Consider the following 8,677-nt stretch of genomic DNA (forward strand, 5'->3'; position numbering starts at 1 on the left):
GTCGTTGAGACAGTATAGTGACATTTTATGAGCAGATAGCAATAACATAGTCGTTTTATCATCATATACCTGACAACTTCGCCTTTCCCCTACATTCATGTGACGTTCAATCTATGTCATAAGTGCGTCATCTTCAAAAAGAGAGATGGCTGTTGTCACTTTCAGGAATATAATTTGGCCTATTTCTTTTGTCTATTAGTCAAGGAAATGGTAACGGAAGGAAGAAGAAGACGGAAAAAAGAGGACGGTTCCAGCAGGATATAGATGACTTGTGAAAGACTAAAAAGAAGTACTTGAAGTAAATAAGTAACTAACAAGAGTACCTGCAACACGTCAGACTCATCTTTCGTTTTTTAACATGTTAAAGGTTGTTTTTTATTTTTTATTTTCTATTTTCTATCTATCTATTTATTCCTTTTTTTTTGGTGGGGATGGGGAGGGAATGTGTCTTTCTTTTTGTCCTGAGTACATTATTCCCGGATATTTTCCACATCTCTCTCTTATCATCCAATCTTTGTTCCGTACTTCAAGTACAGCGTGGTCTCCCAAACTCTGGACGTTATCTTAACAGGTTGTAATGTATTTGAATATTTACAGTTCTTCACATTTTTGCTCATACATAGGAATTTGAGGCAACTCTAATTTTATTTTACTACTGTATATATAAATCGTAAATGTAGGCCTACATGTAGATACAATGATAATTCATAATCTTTTCGAATGGCAGTACATGGCATTGTGTAATCAAAGAAACAAATATTCAAGAACTTTTTTTTTGTCCCCGCCGAACGAGTTCGAGCAGGGGACTATGAAACGGGCTCCGTACGTGTGTGTGTCCGTGTGTCCGTCCGTCCGTGTGTCCGTCCGTCCGTCCGTCCGTGTGTCCGTGTGTGCGTCCGTGTGTGATCAAAATCTTGAATTTGCTACTTCTCTGTCATTTATGAGCCAATTTTGATTCTGTTTGCTTTATATGATAGCACTACATGGGAGCTTTGAAACTTCTACACAGAATTTCAGTCGTGACCTTTGACCTTGACCTTTGACCTATATTGTACATTTTGCTACAAAATGCTACTCCTTCGCCATTTCTAACCCGATTTCGATTCCGTTTGCTTTATATGATGGCACTAGGTGAGGGCTTCAAAACTTCTACACAGAATTTTGACCTTTGCCTTCTTTGACCTTTGACCTTGATTTTTGACCTATATTGTACATTTTGCTACAAAATGCTACTCCTTCGCCATTTCTAACCCGATTTTGATTCCGTTTGCTTTATGTGATGGCACTAGGTGAGGGCTTCAAAACTTCTACACAGAATTTTGACCTTTGCCTTCTTTGACCTTTGACCTTGATTTTTGACCTATATTGTACATTTTGCTACAAAATGCTACTCCTTCGCCATTTCTAACCCGATTTCGATTCCATTTGCTTTATGTAATGGCACTAGGTGAGGGCTTCAAAACTTCTACACAGAATTTTGACCTTTGCCTTCTTTGACCTTTGACCTTGATTTTTGACCTATATTGCACATTTTGCTACAAAATGCTACTCCTTCGCCATTTCTAACCCGATTTTGATTCCGTTTGCTTTATGTGATGGCACTAGGTGAGGGCTTCAAAACTTCTACACAGAATTTTGACCTTTGCCTTCTTTGACCTTTGACCTTGATTTTTGACCTGTATTGTACATTGGCTACAAAATGCTACTCCTTTGCCATTTCTAACCCGATTTTGATTCCGTTTGCTTTATGTGATGGCACTAGGTGAGGGCTTCAAAACTTTTACACAGAATTTTGACCTTTGACATCTTTGACCTTTGACCTTGATTTTTTACCTATATTGCACATTTTGCTACAAAATGCTACTTCCGGCGGGGACATATATTACGCACCGCGTAATTTCTACTTTTCCTTGTTTAATTCAACGACGATGGATTTAAATTAAAATTCCCAATGTGACATGCTTATTCGCATATCTCATCCACTTGAATTAAAAACTCAAAACCCATACACGTGATTCCATGTTTGTTTCTTTATTTGTTTGTGCATGTATGTTCGAGAGTGTGTGTATGTACGCGCGCTTGATTGTGTTATGTGCATATTTCTTCTTTCATTCTTTTCTTGTTTATACTTACATTTTATTCCGTCTTTGTCACTGGCGATCTCCTTCCTGTGTAGATAAAAAGACAATACATTTATTAGGCGCTTAGTACGGATGTTTCTAAGCGCACAGTTTACCGGAAAACATGATTTAATCCAAAATAATAAAATATAAAACGAATTTATCTCTTACTTGTTCTAATTTCTTCCCTGCATGTCACACAAAATGATGCACTTTGCGACAGAAAAAGAAGTGCTGGCAGGAGGTTATGACACTGGGACCAACTCAGGGTATGTATAATAGGCCATTATATGTCTGTTTGTCTGTTTCTAAGAATCGTTATATTATTTGCGATGAAGCCGATATGAGACTCGTGGCGAATGTCATAATTCACTTTCCCCGCGACTGGTTCTCAGAAATGAAATTTGCATTTTACTCGCGCGCAACAACATGAAGATTTAATGTCCATTCTGGGCGGTGAATGGGTAGAATAACAGGAAATCACCCAAATAATGACTAAAATTACATTTTAGACACCTAAGAAGTCTATGGATTTGATCCATTGGGCGCCGCCTGCAAGGCATCGTCTTGGTTTTAATGGTTACCAAGAACTCACTAGGCCCTACCAAACATACACGCGTTGCCCGACAACCAACCTTTATTACGTTGATATGCAATACCATGTCATGTCATTAATCAATGATTATCTTTTATGATTATCATACATAGAAAACATGAAAATATCGTAAAGGCAATTGCGTTACGTATTCAGAATAAAAGAATACTCCCTTCCAAATACTGTTTTTTCATAGCCATAGTCAAACAGAAGTTTGCTAGAGCTTTCCCTACCTAGCAACAACTCAGGCAGGGTACACGCCGCGTAATTATACGATATCGAGTTATTAGAATGTTCAACATATTTTGGTATCCAACGTCAATTTAATTTGAACCCTCAAAAAACTTACTATTGGTTTGTACATTATTTCTAACTGAATCTTATTTTTAGATATTAGTTTATTTCTATAAATCATATTTTGTTATATTTGTGTACACTCTGTAATTAATTTTGTAGATTTGTGTTACGAAAATCATTATGTTAACTTTTCCCTCTGTTGATGTAGTGCAAAAAAATGTTTAAAAAAAAAATCAAAATCATTTCTTATCATGTTAACATGATTCATGTACACTGATTCACGGCCCCATTGAAAAACAGCTTTAGCTAATTGGGCATTTTTATCCGTGGTAAAATAGAATGAATGAAATGAAATGAACCCTGTAATGTGTGCGTGCCCGCGTGGCTCCATTTGTCAATTTTCTGGTGTATCTTTGTATTTTTTTTTTTCACGTTATACAAACACAAACATAATATCTATGTGGCACGCGTACAAGGAAAAGTATTTCACCAAATTCGATGGAACTCAACTTCTCACGAAATAATGCACACACGCACACACAGGCACACAGACACACACACGCACACACACGACAATGGTGGCGCAGGAATAAAATCTACTGCATAGAAACTTAGGTCCGACTAGAAATCAAGTCATGGAAACAAGCAATTAACACACGCACACACACAAACACAAATTTGCACGCACAAATCAATCACGCAAATACAACGTCCTGTGCACGCAAAGTAAGAGACATGCACAAAACTACTGTTCTGCATTGCAAATTATTGTTGAATTCATAGGGGGAGTAAATCTGTTTTGCTATACATAATTATATACAGGTACCTATCTTACATAAGTGTACAACATTATGATTAAATGATGGTGAAGAACATGCTTCTTAAAACGCAAGAATTGCATTCTGCAAGGAGACAAAGATCAAACAGGTACATCGCAAATACCCTGACAAAGTACAATTCTTTAGATTTTAACTCCTTTACCTCAATACTTTGCCTGGGATACAAAGAGCGTAGCGACAAAATTACACATTTACTATTAAAAATCTAAACGCAACCCATAGAGGTATCAACCAATCATAAAAGAGATTCCTTCGCTTATTAGATTCCGCAATGCTTATTGGCCAAATCGTCATTCTCTATTATCAACAGACAAAAGACTTGCACTGAGAGAATAATAATGCTGTGTAACGTGTGCACATACATCATACACTCAAGTACATGTTGTTTCAAGTCCTTAATAGCCTAAGTAATGTACAACGTACTGCTTTTACCACGCATCTTTCTTTTTACACACAAATCAGTAAACCACGTGTACATCATTCCCGTTGGCCACATATTCTACAATGTCTGCTTTTCAATATATTGCAAATATGTCTTACATACATCGAGAGCTGAGAAACATCATGAATCTGCAATTTTTTCAAATACCAACTTTTGCTGGAGTTGCTGCTTTGAAATATACTCTGTAAAAGTTGAATTTTCGCGCATTTTCGCGCAACCAGAAACTACCGAGAAAATAAAAGCACGCGAATATTTTTGCTTGCCATATGTTCCAGTTGTTAATGTCTTGATTCCGCGGAATTAAAAACACGCGAAACTCTTCTTAACATGCCAAGTGCGAAAAATTAGTCGCGCGAAATATCCACTTTTACAGTATACTTGAAATAGAACATTGTACAAAATACATTTCAACAAAATATTTCATGATACAATAATGATAAATCAATCGCTGTTCAAGCAGTCTTCCAGTGGACTGACACAATCATCCATCATAACAAATAAACTTTGCGAATTTCGTGAATGTAAGCCTGGCTTTCTGTGTGTTGGCTTTTCATTGGGTCGCCAAACACAGGAAAGTCAAGCTTACATCCACAAGTGTGCAGATTTGAACACTACATACAGTGCACACTATCTCTATCACTTCAATACGACAATTGAAGACAAGACAGGCAGTGAAATACATTTCCAAACCACAATCCAGGCCCATCATTCAGTATGGTTGCTTCATTCACAGCATACAGATAAAAGCTCAAAGGTCTCACAGTGAACACGTATATATGGTTTGAGGGGATAGAACCAAAAATTTCCCATTTGCCTCCAAAAACACGAAAGCATTCTGCAGCATGCTGTTCCTTTCTAATGTTTGTCCATTCAAGGCTGGTTGATAACAAACGCAAAAAAAAAAAAAAAAAAAAAAAAAAAATCATAACCTGAATGGAATTGATGTTCACTGCATGATAAATCTTTATTTTTTTTTTAAGAAGAAGAAGAAGAAGAAGAAGAAGAATATATATACATGTATATATATATATATATATATATATATATATATATACTTTAAAAAAAATCAATTAATCAATTAATTTTCTTATATACAATTTGTCTGAATTATACCCTCATCAAGAAAAAAAAATTGCTTGTTTTCAGGTAGGATTTTTGACCAATGAGGGCTGACTGGCCGGTATGGCACAAAGTCAAAGAGGTATAACGCTGTATGATTTGATTATGGATGGATCATGAGACAATCTTCTTTCCTTGTCTTGAGTTGAATCCTTTCTGTAATTTATGTCCTACAATTCCACTGGATAAGGGTCCTGTTGCATGAAAAAAGGATATAATCAATTGCAGTTTGCAAAATTAAAATGTAAGACACCCAAATAAAATGTTATTATTGTGTTTGATCCAAGTTGAAATTGATTGCAACTCACTCTTTTATGCAACAGGCTCCAGGTGACACAAACAAACGCAGTGTCCAGACAACAACTACAACAAAAATTAGCGGTAACTGCTGTCAAAGCTCCTTGGAAAACAAAACAACACAAAACACAAACTTGGTAGTGTCTGTATTCGCAACAGTTTCCACATTGCATTAAATCACACAATTTAATGCTCCATATTTCATGAAATTTAAACATATCTCTGTGAAATCTGATGAAAAGAAGCTGCTTGTACATGAACATAATTCCCCATCATGAGTCGTTGTAAGAACTCCTTACCAGAATCACATCAAACTTTTACAATACAGTGTAATAGCAACACACATGTGTTTTAGATTCAAATTCTGTAATGCTGACATCAGTCTGAGCAGAGAGCACCTCTAGCACACACAAGAATGGCATTTCTTGTGAGAAAATAGTGATAAGCAACTCCTTCAAAGCAGTTAACCTCAACTGAGGAAATAAATTTGATGCAGAAATCCAGAAAGGTCGTTGTGTATGAAATGAGTTGGGAGAAACTTTTGATAAACTGTATACACAACCAACATACTGTACAAAAAGTACACTGTTGCTTCTGCTTCACTACATGTACTAGAACCACCATCAATTGCACTTAGAGCTTCCAATATCACATTTGCATCATAAAAGTTGATACTGCTGCTTAACTTACGACATCACTGACAGAAAAGACCACTAAACAACTTGTCCTTCTTGGTTTTTGCTTTCACTCTAATTTCTTGTCATCACTGACATTGGAAATTGTGGCACAACAATATTAACAGTGACTCCATCTACAGTCTGATTTTCTTGCTGTTTGATCAAAACATAATTTGTATTACACTGTGTTACCAATTCATACAAATTGAGCGATATTCTATCATTTGATTTGCCAACTGAAGATACAGAATGAGTTCTAGCAAAACGGGGGACAAAATTAATGGCACACATGTCAAAAGACTTGTTCTCTACATCTGAACCAGTGTTGACATTAACTTTGCACATTAATTGAGATGCAATATATGGACAAAAAAGTCGTCAAATTCCACATTTCGTCGCGATTGCACCATTGATGGCCGATTAAGGATGGGGTGGGGGTTGTAAATGTAGTTCCATCTCACCCTCAACATCACTATCAAGGGTAGTTACACATCACACCTGTAACAAGCCCCAGCATATTCTGGCACATGAAAATTCATCTATTTCAAGAGACACTAACCATTCAGCTCTAATGGCTGATTGCTAAATTTTCCTCAGAATCATGAAAACCATGATTGATAGTCTCACATGAAACAGCCATCTTTCAGTCTACCACTCACTGTGTGATTCATGTGTGATCTTTAAGATTGTGCGTTTCTAAAGTAACATCAAATACGAACAGATTCAAAGAAACATATCTCAGTGCTACAAAATCTGCATCACTGGAGACATAATCACTCCTGCATTCTTTATTGCTCTGCACAAATATTTGCATAATATAAATCCATCTCTGAAATAATATCTACAACCATCTATGTATGTAAAAAAAGAGCTTAAAGGGATCGTATAGTTTGGGTTGAGGCCTAATTTCAGGTTTCTAACATTTTTTGGTGAGATGATGAGAAACCTCTTACGAAATATGAAAGAGCATGTAATTCCATGAAGAATTCAACGTTTATTTGATGAAAATTGGTCTTGAAATGGCTGAGACATACAAAATAGAGCGATTCTAATAAGTGTGGGACCCACATTTTTTTACAATTACTTTGTTTTACTTTGTTTTTGGATGTTTTAGTCATGTCAAACCCAATTTTCATCAAATAAAGTTTGAATTCCTCTTAAAATGGTATGCTCTGTACTATTTCATAAGTGTTTTCTTGGTATCTCGCAAAAAGTTAAAAGCCCAATTCTCATCTCCACCAATACTGTACCATCCCTTTAAGTTGGGAAGGCTCTCTGCATAGAAAGCAATGTTTGAAATCAAATACAAAATGTTATGGCTTTTGACTGATGAGAAGCCATCTTATTCTGGTATCTTACGCAACATACGTTGTAGCTCAAATCACATCATTCTCTGCAGTACTTGAATACAAATGTCTACAACCAGGTAAATAGAAATAAAAACACACTCAAACACACACACACACACACATACAAACACTTGCACACATCAGCTCCACTATACTGAAGTGTTCAACTTGATCAGGACAAAAAAATACTCAATAAATTATAACTTATCAAAATTAACACTTCAGCAAGTTCTCACTAAGAACATAAGGCATTTTTCTCACAAGTTCTTTTGTTGTCATGTTGAAACTGCAATTTATCCCCATTTACGTACCTTTACGACAATATCAACATTGAAAGATTTGAAACAAACATCCCATTGAACTACAAATCGGGAGATCACTAGTCACTCGCTGCCTAAATTAATCAAACGACGAGATGATTATATTCATATACATGTACTTCAATCATGGCAACGGGGATAGTGAGGGTTTACACTTAGAGCTCTGGAAATGCATGACGTCATTTTTCTCTCTTTATGTGATGGCAGAAAATACTAAGTCTTGTTCTTGTTTTTTATTTGTGTGTGTGTGTGTGTCTAATTGTAGCAGATGTTTCCTTCGTACCATTCCAAGTACTTGGACCAAAGCTCAAGAGCTGTCATCGGAACAAAACTTGACCATAGCGCATCTTATAATAACAATAATATGAATTTATATTGTGCTAAATCCACTCTGTAGAGTGCTCAAAGCGCATACATACTATTATTACCTGGTCTCTGGATACATCTGATTTTCCACGAGCACTGACAGTGCTCACCCTCCACTCCCTGGGGAGCATTCCAGCCAGTCGCCATTTTACAGGCATGCACATGCTGATACACTAACATTAAAATTCTCATCCTACTGGGTACCCATTTATACTCCTGGGTGGAGAGCAGCGATGTGGATAAGGTGTCTTGCTGA

This window comes from Diadema antillarum, unplaced genomic scaffold (genome assembly GCF_040938485.1).
Source record: "Diadema antillarum isolate AM-2024a unplaced genomic scaffold, OU_Dant_1.0 scf00000079, whole genome shotgun sequence".
NCBI lineage: Eukaryota > Metazoa > Echinodermata > Echinoidea > Diadematoida > Diadematidae > Diadema > Diadema antillarum.